Below are 23543 nucleotides of genomic sequence, written 5' to 3'. Positions count from 1 at the left end.
AAAAGCTTACAACTGGTTAACAAGTTATTTACACGGTCTCTATTGGGAAAACGGTGATTGCCTTTACATAAACTTGAATCAAATACTTCAGGGTTTTGTGTTGAGAAATCCCGGTGCCGTTTTTTACGCTAAAGGAAAAGAAAAGAGAGAATTTTTGGCCAAGTACTTGGACCGAAAGATTGAAAACCTAGATGATTTGGGCTGTCCTCGGGTTGAAAACTTATATTTTAAAAATTATCCAAGTTACAATAAACATAATTCCACACTACAACTCCAGGAATCATTGTGCCCTGAAGAAAACCAAGGTTTTTTATGATTGGTTGCAAAATGAACAACAGCGAGAGATCAGCGAAAGTGGAGACATACCTATCACCAAATTCAATGCTTTGTGCGTGGATGACTCCAGAGGGTGATATTAAAATTTCATTAACGAGAATAGAGCGTTTTGACTGCAATGGCCAAATTGTTTAGAGGAAGGAGCAAAAAATAATTTCCGAAGAAGAGTTGTCTATGTTGAAGAGGTTTTTTCCAGTTATTGATCAATTTGTATACTTCCAGAGATTTAAGTTTATCAAAAATGTTAGCCAGCAAGCGAGGAGTATATCTTCCCGAACTAGTCTTAGTACCCAAACGTCAGCCAGGAGTTCAGATGGATCTAAACAGCAATGAATTGCCAGATGAGATTGAGACGATTGTGAAAGAGGATACTGTGAAGAAAATAATGTACTACGAAAAAACTGCAAATATCCCAGCAATTTTTGTTCTAGAAATGCATGACATAAATGATAGAGATTTCACACGTTATGAAATTTTGTACTGTTCTCAAAAGTAATTCAATTTTTTACAAGCTTCATTCATAGAGAGAAAAAGTCTAACACAGTCTGTAGAATAAATATTTTCTCAAATGTCAGAAGCAACAACAGCAGTAGATGAACCTGACGCAACAATAGTAACAGAGTTTGTTTATAACGAGACAAACAGTGAAAAAAAATCATGGAAGGTTTGTAACAATGTAACTTTGCCAAGGTCTGAAGTAGTTTTTGTTGCGCAAATGGTAGTAATTCTAATTTTATTAACTTTCTGCATTCTCAAACTTTCTTTCACTAATTAAGTTGCGAAGAAACGTCAGTTTGGTTCTCGATTTTATCAGGCTTGGTTGGTTACGTACTACCAAACCCAAGGATATGAATGAAGTGATTGATACTTCGACAAGAATTTTTATGGCGATAGTGGGACCTTCAGGATCCGGGAAAACTGAGTTAATTTTGAAACTTTTGATGGGAAATACTTTTTACCCTAAATTTGGAACCGTTCTATATCTTTACAAAGAGATGCAACCTGCATTCTCAGAAAAAGTGTCTTCTCGCGAAGTGAATGTGAAGTTCATGAAATTCGACGGATTCGAATCTGTGAGAAAATTAGAAAATGTTCTTCTAGTTTTCGATGATTCATGTGAAGACATCTATAATGACAAGGAAATTGTTAGGTTAGCGACAGCGGGTAGACATAGAGGGATAGATGTAATATATGTTAAGCATAACTTGTTTCAACAAGTTCGATGGTCGCGTACGATTGATTTGAACACTTCACACATCATTATGTTCAAATCACCTCGCGACGTTCAGCAACTAGATCTTTTAGGAAGACAATTGAATGTATCAAAATTTTTGAGAAGCTGTTACGAATTAGCTACCAGAGACTCTTTTGGACATCTTCTAATCGACTTGGACCCCCGTACATCAGATTGTTTGAGATATTGTTCAAATATCACACGACCTGGGCCAACAGTTTTTTTTGTTTACCCTTATCTGAAGCAGAAACTACTCCAATCACAAATGAAAAAGAAAAACTTATCTATTCTGCGGCATATGGTACAACTGAAACCTGACCATCTAAGACGATTAATTAGAAAAACTTCAAATCGTGAGATCATAACACTTATTTGTGAATGTTTGCACAATGTAGTCAATGGAAACGTACCCGTTAAAATCGCAAACATCGAACGATTCGGGACAGCATACAAATACTTAATCACTCCAAAAACCAGTGTTGTCAAAAAACGTGCGATTAGTTTGAGCAAAGAAGGCTTCCATTTAGTTCGACAAATACTTTATTTTTGTTACAAGTACCTCACAACTTAATGATGACTGCTGAAGAATTCATTCTAATTCCGAAACACTTATATGTCAAAGAGCAGCCACATGCTGCACGTGTTCTTCATGATAATAATATAAAATATAAAAATGCTCAACTTTCCTATCTTAATCGTTTTAGACCGCAATTACCTCCTCAACCTAGTAAGACTACTGCAACGAAGGAAACATTTACGGAAAATGTTGAGCCCCAACAAGAACAGCTTAAACTGTTAACGGACGATGAAGAAGTACCGGTCGAACGTGATAAAGACGAAATACTAGAAGAGAAACACAATAGACAGACCGAAAGCATTTTAGGACACTTAGAAGTTTTAGAAGACAAAAAGTTTGTTAGAGCTAAAACCGTACTTGAAATCATAGAAAATTCAGAAAGAGTAACCATAAACCTTGACAATGAGGTAATATATGTAGATAAAGTACCAACAGGACTTAAAGCTGGAATATTTTTATACGACATACAACAACCAACGAAAAAATTACACAATCCGGCGTTCATTAACATTTTAACTGCTCTCAACTTGAATGAAAACCTGGTAATAAATCGAAATGCCAAACACGCTGTTCAGTCACCGTCTTTTAACGCTCAAGAGAAACAAGAACCCGGACCCTCAAGAACCCGCTCAACATCGCCCACTCGGCAGGAAAAAAGTAGTGCAAACCTTAAGAGAAGTAAAAAACACAAACGAAAAAGTCTCAGCGGTAATAGTAAAACTCGAAACCAAAAACGTGAAAAAGAGTCAGAAGAAGGCTCCGACTCATACGGAACGCCCCATATCGAATCAGATTCTCCAACGTCAGAAAAGACGAAGGCGCAAACAAAACAATGGGAAAATTACCAAGATTGAAGAAAAATTGTTGAAAACTAAATACAGTGACAAAGGTCCCGGGTTATTTGGTAGTGTGAACAACTTGATAAAAGCAACCAATTTGTCGCGAAAGAAAATTAAACATTTCCTTCATACTGAACCTGCTTACACAAAATATCGAACTGTGATCCGAAAAACGCCGCGAATCAAGGTCATAGCTTATGATATCGACGAAATCTGGTCATTAGATCTGGCCTTTGTTGATAAACTTGCCCAGTACAACCATGATGTTAAGTATCTGCTTGTTGCAGTTGACTGCATGTCCCGCTATCTCAGAGTGCAACCATTGAAATCAAACTATGCTACTACAACAGCAGAAGCGTTCAAACTAATGATAACGACAAAACAACCGAAAAAAGTATGAGTGGACAAGGGCACAGAGCTTAAAGAGTCCTTCGAAGCATTATGTAAAAAGAAAGGCATAAACACATATAGCACAGAGAGCGAGAAAAAGTCAGCATTCGCTGAGAGAAAAATCCGTTCCTTGAAAAATCTTATTTACAAGTACTTGGAGGATAAATGGACTTACTCATACATTGACAAATTGCAAGATTTTGTCAATGCAATTAATTCGAGAACAAATCGTGTCAGAAATCTTGCACCAAATAAAGTAACTAAAAAAGATGTTCCTCGCCTGATTTTATTAGGAGCAGATCAGTCATTGAAATTAGTTCGACGTCCAAAACTTTATGTTGGTGATTATGTTAGACTTGACAAAGTAGACATACCTTTTCGCAAGGGTTACAAACAATCGTTCACCAATGAAGTGTTTGAAGTTTTTGACATACCAACACGAAATCCCCTAACATACAATTTGATTGATTCTAACAGAGAACCGATTGAAGGAAAATTTTACGAGTCTGAACTAAGTCGCGTTCTGGAGAAGGACAATCATTACTGAGGGCACTTCCAACAGCCTTTTCACCCATAATGTTCCCCCTTTCTTCACAATTACCCTAGTTTTATCTGCATCAATGAACTTTTTTAACGACAACACTCTGGCCAACTTCAAAAATCTCCTGAGTGAAGAAATAAATTTGCAAGGTGAATGGAGAGGTGCAGTTACAGAAATTACCTTCCCTACTCAGATAAACAACGTAACTGACAACAACATTGTATACTACAAAAAAGATCGGGTTATAGCAAGCATGAAAGTTGAGAAAGACAAGAGTTCCAGACCCTACCTTGGAGAAACAGCAAAAAAAACAAAAGGAGAATATACGAGCATTGATCAAATACTGGACGAGATTCGTCGAAAGACAGAATTAGAAAAATTGGATTACGTAATAGATCCAATAACCAAATATCTTTCCTTATGGCTGCATTATTGGGAAGGTATAACTTTTTCAGGCCCGCAAATTCCTAGTCTACTTGGATTAAAAGGCGTCAGAGATGGAACTGGTTATCATATAGGTTACAAACAAGGAAGCACGAAACATAGCACATTCTCTACCCAAGATCTTATTGCTGACTATCCCGTTGATGTATGCGCTGGTACTCAGCTTATGTTTATTTATCTGGACATAATTAATTATCAAATAGTCGGAGACACAAAAGCACCCCTTTTACGAATCATTGATACAAATCGTCGAGTGAAAAACGGTTACGCATGTACAATTGAACTGAATCATCGTAAAGTGTTTACTAATTTGGATTTTAAAAAACTTTTGGTCAATAATATTTCTAATATTTCTGTGAACTTGCGCACAGAAACTGGAGGACTTGTTCCATTCGCTGGAGGGAGAAAAGTTGTTCTGACTTTGAAGTTTCAAAAATTTAGCGATTGATCAAAATGGATTCATATTACCACAACCAAGCAAAACTACCACATTTCTCAGGGCATTATAGACAACGAGGCAGTGGCTTCGGTGCATTAGCCTTGGGAATAGGAAGAGTAGCACTTCCACTGGCTCGAAAATTTGTGATACCCGCGGCTAATAAAATTGGAAAAGAACTACTTCTTCAGGCAGCTCCAGAACTGATAGAAGTTGCAACAAAAAGAAAAAGTCCTAAGCAGGCACTCAAAAGCACCGTTAAAAAAACAATCAAAAAGCAAGTAGGAGGAGGAAGTAGATCTTGGAAAAGCCGTCCGAAAAGAACAACGGCGTTTAAACGAAAAACGAGACGCGTCATTCCCAGAAAACGAACTGCACAGAGAAGTCGCTCCGATTTCTTTACAAGGGTTAAAAATGATTTCTAATTCAATCCCGAGTGAAGCAACTCACAGCTCCTTGGACTTATTTGAGAAACCGCCTTTACTTGTCACTTTTGAAAATGCAATCACCCAAAAAATTGGACCTTCCTACTCTCCTGATGGTCCTATGCTCGAGTTTGAAGTACTCGGCGACAGAAATAATTTCATCGATCTTCAACGTACTCATTTGGAAATAGTAGCACGAATTGTTCGAAGCAATGGAAACGTGCTTCAAACGCATGCTACGGAGGCGGCAAACAGAGCTACGCGAGAGATCAGTTGGGCGAGAGATCAGTTGTGCTTGACGTTGAAGGCTTTCGTTACAAGAAAAACGCCTTTGTGGTTAAAGAATTAGCAATAACAACTTCAGACTACAGTGATCGACTCATTTTCTTACCTCCAGTGAATTTCAATATACTACCAAAGCTTGAACAAAAAGCTTACAACTGGTTAACAAATTATTTACACGGTCTCTATTGGGAAAACGGTGATTGCCTTTACATAAACTTGAATCAAATACTTCAGGGTTTTGTGTTGAGAAATCCCGGTGCCGTTTTTTACGCTAAAGGAAAAGAAAAGAGAGAATTTTTGGCCAAGTACTTGGACCGAAAGATTGAAAACCTAGATGATTTGGGCTGTCCTCGGGTTGAAAACTTATATTTTAAAAATTATCCAAGTTACAATAAACATATTCCACACTACAACTCCAGGAATCATTTTGCCCTGAAGAAAACCAAGGTTTTTAATGATTGGTTGCAAAATGAACAACAGCGAGAGATCAGCGAAAGTGGAGACATACCTATCACCAAATTCAATGCTTTGTGCGTGGATGACTCCAGAGGGTGATATTAAAATTTCATTAACGAGAATAGAGCGTTTTGACTGCAATGGCCAAATTGTTTAGAGGAAAGAGCAAAAAATAATTTCCGAAGAAGAGTTGTCTATGTTGAAGAGGTTTTTTCCAGTTATTGATCAATTTGTATACTTCCAGAGATTTAAGTTTATCAAAAATGTTAGCCAGCAAGCGAGGAGTATATCTTCCCGAACTAGTCTTAGTACCCAAACGTCAGCCAGGAGTTCAGATGGATCTAAACAGCAATGAATTGCCAGATGAGATTGAGACGATTGTGAGAGAGGATACTGTGAAGAAAATAATGTACTACGAAAAAACTGCAAATATCCCAGCAAACTTTGTTCTAGAAATGCATGACATAAATGATAGAGATTTCACACGTTATGAAATTTTGTACTGTTCTCAAAAGTAATTCAATTTTTTACAAGCTTCATTCATAGAGAGAAAAAGTCTAACACAGTCTGTAGAATAAATATTTTCTCAAATGTCAGAAGCAACAACAGCAGTAGATGAACCTGACGCAACAATAGTAACAGAGTTTGTTTATAACGAGACAAACAGTGAAAAAAAATCATGGAAGGTTTGTAACAATGTAACTTTGCCAAGGTCTGAAGTAGTTTTTGTTGCGCAAATGGTAGTAATTCTAATTTTATTAACTTTCTGCATTCTCAAACTTTCTTTCACTAATTAAGTTGCAAAGAAACGTCAGTTTGGTTCTCAATTTTATCAGGCTTGGTTGGTTACGTACTACCAAACCCAAGGATATGAATAAAGTGATTGATACTTCGACAAGAATTTTTATGGCGATAGTGGGACCTTCAGGATCCGGGAAAACTGAGTTAATTTTGAAACTTTTGATGGGAAATACTTTTTACCCTAAATTTGGAACCGTTCTATATCTTTACAAAGAGATGCAACCTGCATTCTCAGAAAAAGTGTCTTCTCGCGAAGTGAATGTGAAGTTCATGAAATTCGACGGATTCGAATCTGTGAGAAAATTAGAAAATGTTCTTCTAGTTTTCGATGATTCATGTGAAGACATCTATAATGACAAGGAAATTGTTAGGTTAGCGACAGCGGGTAGACATAGAGGGATAGATGTAATATATGTTAAGCATAACTTGTTTCAACAAGTTCGATGGTCGCGTACGATTGATTTGAACACTTCACACATCATTATGTTCAAATCACCTCGCGACGTTCAGCAACTAGATCTTTTAGGAAGACAATTGAATGTATCAAAATTTTTGAGAAGCTGTTACGAATTAGCTACCAGAGACTCTTTTGGGCATCTTCTAATCGACTTGGACCCCCGTACATCAGATTGTTTGAGATATTGTTCAAATATCACACGACCTGGGCCAACAGTTTTTTTTGTTTACCCTTATCTGAAGCAGAAACTACTCCAATCACAAATGAAAAAGAAAAACTTATCTATTCTGCGGCATATGGTACAACTGAAACCTGACCATCTAAGACGATTAATTAGAAAAACTTCAAATCGTGAGATCATAACACTTATTTGTGAATGTTTGCACAATGTAGTCAATGGAAACGTACCCGTTAAAATCGCAAACATCGAACGATTCGGGACATCATACAAATACTTAATCACTCCAAAAACCAGTGTTGTCAAAAAACGTGCGATTAGTTTGAGCAAAGAAGGCTTCCATTTAGTTCGACAAATACTTTATTTTTGTTACAAGTACCTCACAACTTAATGATGACTGCTGAAGAATTCATTCTAATTCCGAAACACTTATATGTCAAAGAGCAGCCACATGCTGCACGTGTTCTTCATGATAATAATATAAAATATAAAAATGCTCAACTTTCCTATCTTAATCGTTTTAGACCGCAATTACCTCCTCAAACTAGTAAGACTACTGCAACGAAGGAAACATTTACGGAAAATGTTGAGCCCCAACAAGAACAGCTTAAACTGTTAACGGACGATGAAGAAGTACCGGTCGAACGTGTTAAAGACGAAATACTAGAAGAGAAACACAATAGACAGACCGAAAGCATTTTAGGACAGTTACAAGTTTTAGAAGACAAAAAATTTGTTAGAGCAAAAACCGTACTTGAAATCATAGAAAATTCAGAAAGAGTAACCATAAACCGTGACAATGAGGTGATATATGTAGATAAAGTACCAACAGGACTTAAAGCTGGAATATTTTTATACGACATACAACAACCAACGAAAAAATTACACAATCCGGCGTTCATTAACATTTTAACTGCTCTCAACTTGAATGAAAACCTGGTAATAAATCGAAATGCCAAACACGCTGTTCAGTCACCGTCTTTTAACGCTCAAGAGAAACAAGAACCCGGACCCTCAAGAACCCGCTCAACATCGCCCACTCGGCAGGAAAAAAGTAGTGCAAACCTTAAGAGAAGTAAAAAACACAAACGAAAAAGTCTCAGCGGTAATAGTAAAACTCGAAACCAAAAACGTGAAAAAGAGTCAGAAGAAGGCTCCGACTCATACGGAACGCCCCATATCGATTCAGATTCTCCAACGTCAGAAAAGACGAAGGCGCAAACAAAACAATGGGAAAATTACCAAGATTGAAGAAAAATTGTTGAAAACTAAATACAGTGACAAAGGTCCCGGGTTATTTGGTAGTGAGAACAACTTGATAAAAGCAACCAATTTGTCGCGAAAGAAAATTAAACATTTCCTTCATACTGAACCTGCTTACACAAAATATCGAACTGTGATCCGAAAAACGCCGCGAATCAAGGTCATAGCTTATGATATCGACGAAATCTGGTCATTAGATCTGGCCTTTGTTGATAAACTTGCCCAGTACAACCATGATGTTAAGTATCTGCTTGTTGCAGTTGACTGCATGTCCCGCTATCTCAGAGTGCAACCATTGAAATCAAACTATGCTACTACAACAGCAGAAGCGTTCAAACTAATGATAACGACAAAACAACCGAAAAAAGTATGAGTGGACAAGGGCACAGAGCTTAAAGAGTCCTTCGAAGCATTATGTAAAAAGAAAGGCATAAACACATATAGCACAGAGAGCGAGAAAAAGTCAGCATTCGCTGAGAGAAAAATCCGTTCCTTGAAAAATCTTATTTACAAGTACTTGGAGGATAAATGGACTTACTCATACATTGACAAATTGCAAGATTTTGTCAATGCAATTAATTCGAGAACAAATCGTGTCAGAAATCTTGCACCAAATAAAGTAACTAAAAAAGATGTTCCTCGCCTGATTTCATTAGGAGCAGATCAGTCATTGAAATTAGTTCGACGTCCAAAGCTTTATGTTGGTGATTATGTTAGACTTGCCAAAGTAGACATACCTTTTCGCAAGGGTTACAAACAATCGTTCACCAATGAAGTGTTTGAAGTTTTTGACATACCAACACGAAATCCCCTAACATACAATTTGATTGATTCTAACAGAGAACCGATTGAAGGAAAATTTTACGAGTCTGAACTAAGTCGCGTTCTGGAGAAGGACAATCATGACTGAGGGCACTTCCAACAGCCTTTTCACCCATAGTGTTCCCCCTTTCTTCACAATTACCCTAGTTTTATCTGCATCAATGAACTTTTTTAACGACAACACTCTGGCCAACTTCAAAAATCTCCTGAGTGAAGAAATAAATTTGCAAGGTGAATGGAGAGGTGCAGTTACAGAAATTACCTTCCTTACTCAGATAAACAACGTAACTGACAACAACATTGTATACTACAAAAAAGATCGGGTTATAGCAAGCATGAAAATTGAGAAAGACAAGAGTTCCAGACCCTACCTTGGAGAAACAGCAAAAAAAACAAAAGGAGAATATACGAGCATTGATCAAATACTGGACGAGATTCGTCGAAAGACAGAATTAGAAAAATTGGATTACGTAATAGATCCAATAACCAAATATCTTTCCTTATGGCTGCATTATTGGGAAGGTATAACTTTTTCAGGCCCGCAAATTCCTAGTCTACTTGGATTAAAAGGCGTCAGAGATGGAACTGGTTATCATATAGGTTACAAACAAGGAAGCACGAAACATAGCACATTCTCTACCCAAGATCTTATTGCTGACTATCCCGTTGATGTATGCGCTGGTACTCAGCTTATGTTTATTTATCTGGACATATTTAATTATCAAATAGTCGGAGACACAAAAGCACCCCTTTTACGAATCATTGATACAAATCGTCGAGTGAAAAACGGTTACGCATGTACAATTGAACTGAATCATCGTAAAGTGTTTACTAATTTGGATTTTAAAAAACTTTTGGTCAATAATATTTCTAATATTTCTGTGAACTTGCGCACAGAAACTGGAGGACTTGTTCCATTCGCTGGAGGGAGAAAAGTTGTTCTGACTTTGAAGTTTCAAAAATTTAGCGATTGATCAAAATGGATTCATATTACCACAACCAAGCAAAACTACCACATTTCTCAGGGCATTATAGACAACGAGGCAGTGGCTTCGGTGCATTAGCCTTGGGAATAGGAAGAGTAGCACTTCCACTGGCTCGAAAATTTGTGATACCCGCGGCTAATAAAATTGGAAAAGAACTACTTCTTCAGGCAGCTCCAGAACTGATAGAAGTTGCAACAAAAAGAAAAAGTCCTAAGCAGGCACTCAAAAGCACCGTTAAAAAAACAATCAAAAAGCAAGTAGGAGGAGGAAGTAGATCTTGGAAAAGCCGTCCGAAAAGAACAACGGCGTTTAAACGAAAAACGAGACGCGTCATTCCCAGAAAACGAACTGCACAGAGAAGTCGCTCCGATTTCTTTACAAGGGTTAAAAATGATTTCTAATTCAATCCCGAGTGAAGCAACTCACAGCTCCTTGGACTTATTTGAGAAACCGCCTTTACTTGTCACTTTTGAAAATGCAATCACCCAAAAAATTGGACCTTCCTACTCTCCTGATGGTCCTATGCTCGAGTTTGAAGTACTCGGCGACAGAAATAATTTCATCGATCTTCAACGTACTCGTTTGGAAATAGTAGCACGAATTGTTCGAAGCAATGGAAACGTGCTTCAAACGCATGCTACGGAGGCGGCAACTAGAGCTACGCCGTATTTTGTTAACAATCCTAGGAGGAGGATTTTCTGAGTGTACACTATCTCTGAATGGTGAGAAAATATCAACTACCTAGCTAATTTTGCCCATAAAAGCTTTATTGAGACCGAGTTTTCATACGGTAATGATGCCAAGAAAACATGGTTGGCTTGTCAAGGTTATCATTATGAAGAAAATCCATCAACCATTGACGGTGCTGGAAGGAGAGCTGATGATGTTACGGTGCGTAAAGGTCTCGTTGCGGCCTCGAGCGAGCTGAAGCTATTTGGTAAAATTGCTTGCGACTTTTTGTCGTGTGACAAGCATCTACTTAGCGGTTTGACAACTAGATTGTCTCTTAGACGTTCTCCTAACGATTTTGTTGTCATATCTGAAGATGCAGCTAAACACTACAAGGTCCAAATAATCGAAGCTAATCTCTATGTCAGAAAGATGACTGTGACTGACTATGTTCTCTCATCTATAGAAAAAACTTTGTTGAAGAACCCGGCAATTTACAGATACATCAAAGTAGTACCAAAAACATTTCTCGAAACTGCAGGAGTACAAAGCTGGCGACAAGAGGATGTTTTTGCAAAAGAACCTGTTCGAAGAATGATAGTAGCAATGAGCATAAAAGAAGCTTATTTGGGTACTAATAGAACAAACCCTTTTCATTACCAGAAATTTGGTTTGAATGAGATCATTGTGTACAGAACCGGTCTACCCATTGCCGGAACTCCCATCTCAACATCGGACAATAAAAGAATTTATTACAAAACGCTTGAGACTCTTGATTTTGTTTTGAACACTAGTCATGGAATCAGTCTCGCGGATTATGATAATCATTATATTATGGCTTTTGATCTCACGTCTACTCAGGACGCTTCATACGATTTTATTCATCCTGAATTGACCAATTGCACTATTTCGGTCGAACTCAAGTTTGACGCAGGTCTCGGTAATAACGTCGAGTTATTGTTTATGGGAGAGCGTGCATCATCAGTTTATGTGCGTTCAGATAGGAAAATTACCAAAAACACTATTATGACCTAAGATAGACATGGATAATCTTCAACTAGTAGAAATTATTAACCGTTGTTAAGATTTGAAATATCGCTTTAGAGGTATTTTTCCGGCAGATTTGCCATGCTCTTCAGTACTGAAAAACGATAATACGTTCATGATTATGAATGCCTCACCATCGGATCAACCTGGAACCCACTGGTTGCTTTTTGCTCAAGCTGGAGGACAGATATTCTTCGCAGATCCTCTATGTAAACGAGTATGTGATTATCCCCTCGTGTACAAGAATATGCGATGTACAATTCACGAGGGAAATCAACTACTGATGAAAAACCAATACAATCAGCTGATTCAGTGTTATGCGGACTTTATTGTATTTATGTTGCTCATGTTATAATTACAAACAAAATTCCAATAAGTTTCAAACTTAATGATCATGATTTGATAAGATTTGCCAAACATATGTTATTCTAAATTAATATGAAAAGTTTCATATCAAGTCATTCGAAATATTAAAGCATGGCCATTTGGTTTAGCGGGCAATAGCTAACCCGGCGTTGCTAGTCGCTACGCTCCTCGGGAACGCCTCCCGCTTGTGTAGTGACATTTTTTTCTATTTACAAGAGAGCAAAAGAAAACCAATATTTAAAACTTGAATTTCTTCTCCATGATAAATTTCACAAACAAAGTGTTTGAATCAGTTTCCATACAACCATACCCACTTAAAATTATGTCCATTATTCTAGAAAACTCAGCAGCATTTTCACCATTCAAAATATTAGTAAAACGTTCAATTGTTACGTTAGTAATCAGGTCAGTTTGAGTTTGAACAGATTTAGTCTGCGAGCCGAAGCACACTTGAGGCAATCGTCTGCGAACTGGAACACCACTAACACCTAAGTTCTTGATGGAGTTATAAGTCACAGCTCCTTTCAGTTTTCCCATCAGTGGGCCAGACAGTTCATAGTTGGAGCAACCCAAAATTAAATATTTGAATGTAGAGAGAAGACAAGGAACAACGAAGGCTTTTGAAGTAATCTTTTAAGTAAATTGGTAGACTCTTTTGTGAATTCGACCAGCACATAATAATGTTTTTCGTTGTCAATCGAATGATTGCAAAAATCTAATTTATTCGAATGGGAGGATACCGCAAAATTTGCTTTTGAAGCGAAGCCCGAAAAGTTGGGTTCATGATTCAGGATGAATGAAAAATTTGTAATTGTACGGAACTGTTTGAAATAATCAGGGGATTGCTCGTACATTGCTTCAACCATTGCTTTGAAGTTTCAATAGAATAACGAGTTGATAAGGTTACACAACCAGACAGTTATCATCGTTTTCACTATTGCATTCCTTTTCAGAGCATGAAGATTTTTTTAGATTTGTTTCGCTTTTTTCTAAGTTTTTCAGTCACGTCGCAGTTTTTTTGCTTTCGTCAATCTTTTGATTTTTGTATAATTGTCCGCCAAGGACTCGAATTCACCAGTTGACAAAGTTATTCCTTGTCGATACTTGAAAGTTCCCTCTTCGTCTTTTTTGTACAATTTGATAGTTATGTAAGTACCGGTCTGTGCGAATGTTTTTGCACCGACTCTAACTAAACAGTTATCATTCAAAGATATATCCCTAAAATCATCGAAATAGTCAACATCCGTTTCAAGAGAAGCGTACAATATAAATGAATAACAGCCAACTGGTTTTTAGTGTGGAACGTTGAAGAATGACTGATCACAGTATACGAGATAGATCACGCGCTCCCAAAGTAAAAATTAAGGTGATAACGTTTACGAGCGCCCTAAGCCATATTGATAAAACTTAATCACCAAGGATATAATTTCTTTAACGATAAACCTGTTTTTTTATGGGTATTTAGTTACTTTTCCCCCCGGCTATACTCTATAAATCTTCTAGTGTTTTTTATTGTGACGGTTATTTTAATGACTGTTATGAATCATGGTAATGAAATTCTAATAGCATGACAAAGAAGGTCTGGAACTATCATGAAAATTTGATTTTGAGTGCTTTCGCCCGTAGCCACTATAATAAAGCTATCACATAAATCTAAAACATCGGGTTTTCACAATCTTTCCTAACATGACCTCAGGCGTCATGCGTAAAAGAATGAATAAAATTTGAAAGCCTCGCCTAAAAAGTTATTAGTTTTGACCTAATTGAACCAAGCCACCCCCTTTCCTGATCACATTCTCATTAATAAACTTTTCATACTTTTCAATCTCTCAATTTCATTTCGGTAGTTCAGTCATTTTATTTTAACAAAATTTTAAACCTCTTCAAGTCATGACTAGTCCTTTACAAATAATCTCAGTGTCTGATCGAGAAAGAACAATTATCTACCAAACATACACGAGAGAGTCGATTGCAGTCATCCATCAACAGAAAGAGAGAGTCTCTCCGTCTACAGCAAGTCCGTTCAATGACTTGGCTCCCCGAAAAAACGACGAGAATCAAAACAAGGAATGGACTACAAAAAGTCATATCATGCTACCGAACTACCTCCTTGATCACATCGATCTTCTTCGACAGAATCGAAAACGAATGTACGAGAGTTGCACTATTCACGAGAGCTATCCGGCATCCAGAAAAGACGGAGATAAACGACACAACCTCGCTCGAGCAGTCTCCAAGAAAAACTCCTCGCGTATGACTGCGAGTCAATGCCGTTGTATGAAAATCAGGAGGGATGTATTCGTGATTATGCAGAGCGCGAAGCGTACTGGGATATTCCGACAGCAATGTCTCCCGAGTCGTTTGTTAGGGGAGCAGTTTCAACTCCTATTCGGATGATCGCGTTTCATCGAGTGCGGAGACAATTGATCTAGTGACCCCAAATCTCATTCAGGGCATCCCTCCAAATGCAGATTGCTATGCGCCAAAAAAGAGAAAACTACAGTTTCGAGAGTTCTAATAACTTATACAAAAAACTTTCCTTTGTTTCAAATATTATTCCAAGGTTTTATATTTTCATTTTTGTTTGATTTGAGTTTTAAGCTGTTTTAACATTACTGTGTGTATATTTTTTGTCTCTGTTTTTTATTTTGCTTAATAGATCAATTAAAATTTGCCCTGTAATGTTTTCAGCAAAATGTTAGAGAAAAACTTGAAAAACTAGAAAAATATCACAAATCGAGAATAATTTTTCGCTAAAATGGTTGTTGAGAAAGAACGAGAGAGAGAGAGAGAGAGAGAAAAAAATTCACTTGCTCAGCAGTGAACCCCATTTGGAATATCCTTTTCGGGATATTGCTTTCTTTTCAAAAGAAAGATAAATATGGAAGGGTCCAACATTTTCTTGTTGGTAGTCCAACCATATTTAATTGGTTTTCTTTTATCAAACACTCTCTGTTCTCTCTCTCTCTCATCATACTTTGTGCCCGGTGGGGATAGCCAGGTCTTACGCAAAGTAACAGAGAGTGTTTTAAGCCATAAATCTGCATTATATTACATTTATATACATGTTTTGGGTGTAAAACTGACAATTTTTTGGTAAAAGGGTGAAAAAATGAAAATTTATGTTTTTTTTTTCGAAAAATGAGCATGACCCTTAACCCTGCTCAGAAATTCATGGCAAACTGATTGAGGGTAATTTCAATGGATTTGGAGAGAAAAAACTTTTCCCAAATTTTTTGAAAATATTATCATAAAAATCAGATTTTCTCAAAAAATCACATTTTTTAAGCGTCTACTCTCATTGATTGGGCTATAATTGTTTTTTAATTTTTACGTTTGTCCTAATTACGTATCAAATAGCTCCTAAAACTTTCAAACCACATTCACTTGAATTTAAAATGAGAACGAATAATTCAAGCTAAAACTGAAGGAAAAAAAATTTAAAAAATTATGTTTTTCAAGTTTCGAACACGACCAGTAGAACTGCGCTCGAGATCCCATTAAACTTACTGGTTTTTTTGTTGATAGATTTAAAGGACACTTTTTTAAATATTACTTTTCCTTTTTTCACAACAAAAAAAAGTTTGAGGTTTTCCTTTATTTTGAAAAAAAAAAATTTTTTTACTTGAAATTACAGAACGGGAGGCGTTCCCGAGGAGCGTAGCGACGAGCAACGCCGGGTTAGCTATTGCCAATTAAACCAAACGGCCATGCCTTAATATTTCGAAGGAAATTATATGAAATGTTTCACGGGACACTGAATGACATGAAGGAAACTTTGATTCCGATATCTTTTACACATTCAAATGACAATCTATGCTTGTTATGCATCGGTAACTATCAAGGTATCAAATTTGCAAAATTTTCATTTTTTAAGTTTACTATTTTATTTCAACTTAATAAGATAGTTGAGGGCTTTACTTTCTGAATACTTTTATCTCATGTTTCTACTTTTTATTATACCTATTTACGCAAACCAAGAAGTGGGCTTGAAATCAAAACTTAAAAAATTTATCGCTAACCCTTCTAATTAACAGCAAAAGTTTGAGGCTGTAAATGAATCAGTTTTTAGCATACAAAACCCTTGCACTTGAACAGAGTGACGAGACATATAGAGTTTTAAGCTGTAATAAAACTGTTTTTAGAAATAAAAGTACTTATTGCCAAGAGGGCGATGTATAACTCTCGTTAATGGCTTCTACTTGCCCTTACCCGCAAAGTTTTAGTGCTAGTCACTTCTCGCTTTTGCTTTTTCATAACCAGTTTTACTTCTTGAAATTTGCCTGAATTACTTCAGTAACTTCAACAAAAATTGCCGAACTCTACTTCTATCGCGACACCTGTTCCTTGCCAGCAGTGCGGAAAAATACTGAGCTCTAAAAGAAACTTGAGAAGACATGAGCAAAAAGTTCACAAGATCCTTCCTCCCCCTCCTCCTCAAGCTGTTTGAGATGAGTGTCTCGAATCATTCGAGAGTTTGTCGGAAGCCCGAGAGCACGTCGAGCTGGTACATGACATGACTTCCAATAGTCATTGTATCTATTGCCATGCAATATTTCTCACCGCGGAAAGCTATGGACAACAGTTGCTGAAGAAGCACGCATTGCCGTTTGGGACGGCATTGAGACGACGTCTTCCGCTGCGCCAACGGAAAGCGCGTTCAGAGGCAAATGGCTTCGATACGATCTCAAAGTTGGTGAAAAAGAAATGGATTTGCTTCAAGTCATGATGCAAAACAAGGAGGAAATAGATGCTCTCATACTGGAAAGGGTCAAAGAGGGTCCGAACAAGGTGCAATTCCACGTGGAAGTGGGAATGATCAAAATTCCCACTGTCCAAGACGGGGACAGTGGAAACTTCGAAAGGACCATGCTGTTTCTGAACACTAAGACATTGACAGTGTGCTTCGAGGGAATAGCTGGGGATCAATTCTTGGAACTGATTGAACATATGGTCAACCAAAACAATTCGTTCTCTTCTCATGGTAGCGGATGGATTTTTGATAGAATTGAAAAATTGCAAATCAGTTTCGCGGCCTTCTCACCAATTAGAGCAGGATCCTACCTCGAGCTACCTGATGCACTCAGCGCAGCATCTACTCTAATCACAAATATCAACACAAAAGAGGATGACCGTTGCTTTCTCTACTGCTTTGTTGCCGCATATCACAATGTGAATAAGCCGGCCCTCTACCCCACATCTAGACGATGGCTGGAGAAAAACAAAGTCTCAACCTACAATCTCGACAACGAAGGAATTGTGAAAATCAATGGGGAATACGAGATGCCAATGGGTCTGATGGATATGGACAGATTTGAAAAGTTGAACAATTGTTAAATCAACGTCTTCCGGTAAGCAAATTCTAATTGCCTTCAAAAAAATCTCAAAAACTCCTTCATTAATGTTCTTCACCTATTCAAACACCCTTTTAATTTCATTCCAAATCTAGGTATAAGAATTATTTTTTGTTCAGGTACAACGATGGCGAATTGTTGCCCATAAGAGTATCGAGCAGATTCACTACTAGCCTGATCGTGGACTTGTTGCTGCTGACAAATGGATCAAAATATCACTATGTGTTGATAAGTGATCTCCAGAAACTGGTCGAGTACGTGCGGCACAAAGTGCACCGACTTCAATCTGAGATTTGCCGCAAATGTTTCTACACATGCGCTTCATTCGAAACTCTGAGAAGACATCAAGAACTGTGCTACCAAGACGAAGATGTCGTCATAACAATGCCCAAGCGGGGAAAAGATGACCACAAGTTCAAAAACTTAACAGCTCGTTGGTACGTACCCAGAGTAATCTACTTTGATTTGGAGTCACTGCTCTTACCAGTATACGGAGTGCAACCTGATCTGCAAAAATCTAGCACACCAACAATTGAAATCCATCAACCGTGCAGCTACGCGTTAGCAGTAATCGAATTTGGGAAAAAAGACCTGTTAAAGTTTGAGCTTAAAAGAGGACCGAATGTGATGGAAGAGCTAATTAGCTCCCTTGAATTGTTAGCGAGAAAAATTTACGTAGAAAAAAGGAAATATTACACTTTCACTGGTATAACAGACCAGGAACGGGAAGATACTACAATTTGTTGGATATGCGAGAATGATTTTTCCGACAATGATCAAGTGGTACTTGATCATTGACATTACACCAACAAGTTCCTGGGTTGGGCACACAATGAGTGTAACGTTAATAGAAAAACAACAAATTACATTCCGGTGGTAGCTCATAATTTGTCAAATTATGATTTACACTTTATAATCAAAGCGCTGGCAAAAAGCGATTCGGAAAACACTTTTTCCGTAATACCCGCATCTGAAGAAAAATACATATCCTTGACAATCTCAGTATATATAAAAACGTACACGGACAAAAACGGAAAAATCAAAAAACTCTACAAAAATCTGAGATTCATTGATTCGTATAGGTTCATGCTAGCATCGTTGGCAAAACTTGTCGATAATTTACCCAACGAAAAGTTCTTTCTGCTGGAGAACTATTTTGAAAAACTCGGCCACTCACCTGAAAAAGTCAGTATGTTGAAACAGAAAGGGTATTACCCCTACTCATACTTCAACTCATTCAAAAAATTCCGAGAAACTCGCCTTCCCCCACGAGCAATGTGGAAAAATAGTCAAACAGGAGGGGATGTGAGTGTTTCAAGAAGCGAGTACAATCATGCTCTTAAAGTTTTCACCGAACTGAAGTGTGGCTCACTTGGTGATTACCACGACTTGTACTTGACTACAGATGTGCTATTGCTTGCTTCCGTTTTCGAAGCTTTTCGTGAAGTTTGCTATCAAACATACGGGCTGGATTGCGCCTGTTACTTCACGGCAAGTAACCTATCCGGGGACGCCTTTCTAAAAGTTTGTAAGCCCGAACTGAAACTCTTAACGGACCGTGAACATCTGGACCTTGTGCAGCGAATGATACAAGGAGGCATGTCGTCGGTTTACGCGTGCCGATTTTACAAAGCAAACAATAAATATCACGACGATTTTTCGCCCTCAGAACCATCAAGCTACATCCTCAATTTTGATGCAAACAATTTGTACGGGGGGATAATGAAACACTGCCCTTTGCCCTTAAACGGTTTTTCAATAGTTGAAAAAAGTCTGGCAGACATACTGCTCACCAGCGAAACCTCAGAGTGGGGTTATATAGTTGAAGTCAATTTAACCATACCCGAAGAGCTTCACGACTTCTTTTCTGATTACCCCCTTGCCCCCTCTCGTGAAGTAGTGGACATCGGTGCAATGAGCAACGAGCAGGTCAACATATTGGGAAAATTAGGAATCACCACACTGCCAAAAGTGCCAAAGCTTCTACAGACCTTGCATCCTAAAGAAGGTTATGTTTTGCACTACCTTTCCCTAAAATTGTACCATGAGCTGGGAATGAAAATAGCTCACCTAGGAAAAGTTCTTCAGTTCCGCCAAAGTCACTGGATGGCACCCTTTGTCGACCTCAACACCCGCCTACGGAAAGCCGCGGTAAATAAATTCCAGGAGAATTTCTACAAGCTAATTGTTAATTCAGCTTTCGGTAAGACAATGGAGTCTAAGTTAGGAAGAAAGAAGCTGGAGATTGTAGGAAATGAGAGAGAACTTTTACAAAAAACAGCTCTGAGCACAATGAAAAGCTTTCAAATCATTGACGATCAATTAGCCACAATCAGCTTTTCAGTAACAAAAATATTGTGGGACAAACCTATGATAGTTGGTGCAACCATCCTAGACCTCGCCAAGCGTTTCATGTTTCAGTTTCATTATCAAAAAATGAAACCAAATCTAAACTTGGAACTCCTTTACTCCGACACAGATAGTTTTATTTATGCCATAAAAACTGATGACGTTTACCGAGACTTGGAGAAAATAAAAGCTGATTTCGACTTTTCAAATTACGATGAGGACCATTTCTTGTTCGAGGATACCAACAAGAAAGTTGTGCTGAAATTAAAAGACGAGACTGTTGGGAAGCCGATCAGAGAATTCATCTCCCTAAAACCGAAACTATATTCGGTCGTCCTTAATGGTAAAGAAATTTTAAGCCACACTTTCACCCCCATTCCTACCTTTTACAGAACAAAATTACCACCAGCTCCCCTACCCCCCTTAATTTTTGCATTAAACTATGGGCATTTAGCTGATTTAGGCAACATTAAACAATGTTGCCAAAACGTTGATTTATCTGACAACATATTCCCTCTCTTTTCCTCTTTTTTAATCATAATTTAGAGTCTTCTGCTCTTTTTTGGTAAAATGAATGATATTTTGTTCCGTATAAATTGAGTTGCTGAAGTGAAATGAAATTATACCCTGCGTTGTAGAAAAGAATAAAAGACTTGCTTCTGTTTAGAAGGCACTCAAAAATTGAGTGCCAAAGGAATTAAACGGAATGCACAGAGAGAACTGGTCCACCAAACCTTCAGGGACACATTATTCACTGGAAAAACAATGAGAGTGTACAACTTTAATATAGTTTCGAAAGGTCACACCAATATGACAAGGAAACAAAACAAACTTGCATTATCACCATTCGACTCAAAACGTTTTCTACTTTTCGATGGAATTTCGACAGTGCCCTTTGGCCATAAAGCCGCTGAAGAAAATGCTTTTCTAGAAGACATTTACATGGACACCGAGTGGACCAACTCATACAATGAAACTGATAACAGTTCTCCCGATTTTCAACTTCCAGATTGGGGATTTTTACAGCGGCCCTACTCAGAAACAGAGCTGCAAGAAGAAGAAGCTTCTAGTAGCCGATTCCGTGAACGTCCCCCTATAAATAACCCATTTATTTTATCTGAAGCTTCAGAAGAACGACCACCTAAAAAACAGCGCAATGAAAACTAAAGCAATAAACATTAAAGTCTGAAACATATATTTTTAGATGATTTTTACTGTTCGTCCTTTTTATACTTCGACTTGTATATGTTTTGGTTTTTACCAATCTACAACTAATGAAATACTCGTATTGAGCTCAATCAGTGTTTCAACATAAATAGCTTCAGGCAAATAACCTAGTTGACGCAAACCAAGTGTTAATTCAAACAAATGTGTGAAATCCTTAGGCTCGTTTTCAATTACAAACTTTAATAGCATGACAAATCTTTGACGAAAAGAAAGAAAGCCAGGAAATGATATCCACATGAAACTAGGACGAAAAAGAAAAGTTCAGGAATTAGGACGATTAATTTTAATTATCGCGGGAAAAAGGACCGCTTTAAAAGGAATTAGAAGGAATTATTGTAGCGCGTCCCGGTTGTCGAGCTCAGCTTAACAAGATCCTAAGGAGGGGGTCTTTTACTTTAGGGGTGGGAACTTGCGATCATTTACAAAATCCTAGGATAGGGGTCCTCCAAAAAATTAAGGACCCCTTTCCTAGGATTTTGCTTTACGTGAGGACCCCCCCTTAGGAAGGAGCCCCTCCTTAGGATCCGGGACACGATACAATACTACTGTCAAGACCACACGGTTTTGGGTTGTTGAACTGGATATGGTAATAATATGCTCCAGTGAAAGGGAGATAGCCAGATAGAATTAGGTGCTCTGCCAAAAGTTTTTTCAGAGGGAGAGCAGGTGAACGATTGCTATTTATAAGTTGTTACGCATTCCTTATTTTAAACATCGCTAATTCTATTGATGGCTTTGGTTGTTAGTGGGCCATCACTAAGTCTCTCTTTTTTCATCAGGTAATCGAAGAATCTCATTCGCTTGAAACCCAACTGGGCCAAAGATGGTGTTTTTATTATGTTCACAACAGAACTATCAATTTTCATTGTACGTGGGCCTGATCCTTGGTCATTTCAGATAGCTCTAGGTACGCTGTAGAGTCCTGTATAGTGTTATAGGAAATTAATTATTGTTTTCGCAGAAGTGTTTTGAATGATTTGTACTGGAAAACATTTTGAACAGCGATCGATGCAAACAAGTACGTATTTTTTGTCCCCTGAATTTTATGTCGAGGGCCGGCAAAAAGAAAGAAAAATCGAGAGTTTTTCTTTCTTTGGTTTAATCACAGAAGGTAAGTTCCCTGGTCTGACGAGGATGCAGTGGTTTTAAACTCTTACCAGCTTCTACTTGCACCCAATGAAATTCTCGCCATTGACCTTGATCTAACAATAGATCTTAAACCATATAGCCAAGTTAGAGAATTATTTCGATCCAATTATCAATGATCTCTGCGCGGTGCTTATATGGTGAGGTAATCGTAGTGTTTTCAGCTTGTTTATGAACCCCAATGTTAGCATGGTTACACAAAGCTCACCTAGATGCATTCGCTAAGAAAAGCTTAGCGCTTCAGTATGTGCGATATGTTTTCGATTATCGGTAATTGCTTTTTGATTTTTTTGAAAAGTAGATTGTTATCGGTCATCAAGGCAAAAACAAGTGTCGAAATTTAGGACCAATCGTTTATCAACTGAGGCGATGAAGAGTTTTTGTTGTCATCGGATACTGTTGTTCGTTTGTTTGTTGCAAGGCCAGAAAAATTGGCCGAGATACTAGCATACTTCGCGTCATTTGTTCAACCGAAAAGTCAGAGGGTAGTAATTTGACCGCTCATCTTGTTTATCTTGATTGGGTTGTTTTTGCGTATCTATCACGTTACGCTCCTATTGGTGCCTTATGGTCTGTTAAATTATCGAAACGAGATGCTAAAAATTTTTGAAAACGAAACATTAGACCTAGAAGCTCTTTTTTAAAGAAAGAAAAAAATGTCAACGCCTTTTTGAACTCAAATTGTTGATGCTTTTCGTTGATCGACATTGATAGTTCTCTGCTTCAAAGTGTAACGGATACTGTTATGCAGCCTTGTTGATTGCCACCTGACATATTTCGCGGTTCGAAATTTTTGTAGGAGCCCGAAGATGTGAGACCTTGAGCCAAAAATGATGTAGGAATTCATTTCTCAAAATGTTCAGTTCTGATTTTTCAGTTTAAAATTGCTTGTGGTTGTTGGCGTTCCATCAATTT

Source organism: Symsagittifera roscoffensis, chromosome 3 (assembly GCF_963678635.1).
Source record: "Symsagittifera roscoffensis chromosome 3, txSymRosc1.1, whole genome shotgun sequence".
In the NCBI taxonomy this organism is placed as follows: domain Eukaryota; kingdom Metazoa; phylum Xenacoelomorpha; order Acoela; family Convolutidae; genus Symsagittifera; species Symsagittifera roscoffensis.
This window is presented reverse-complemented; position numbering follows the sequence as displayed.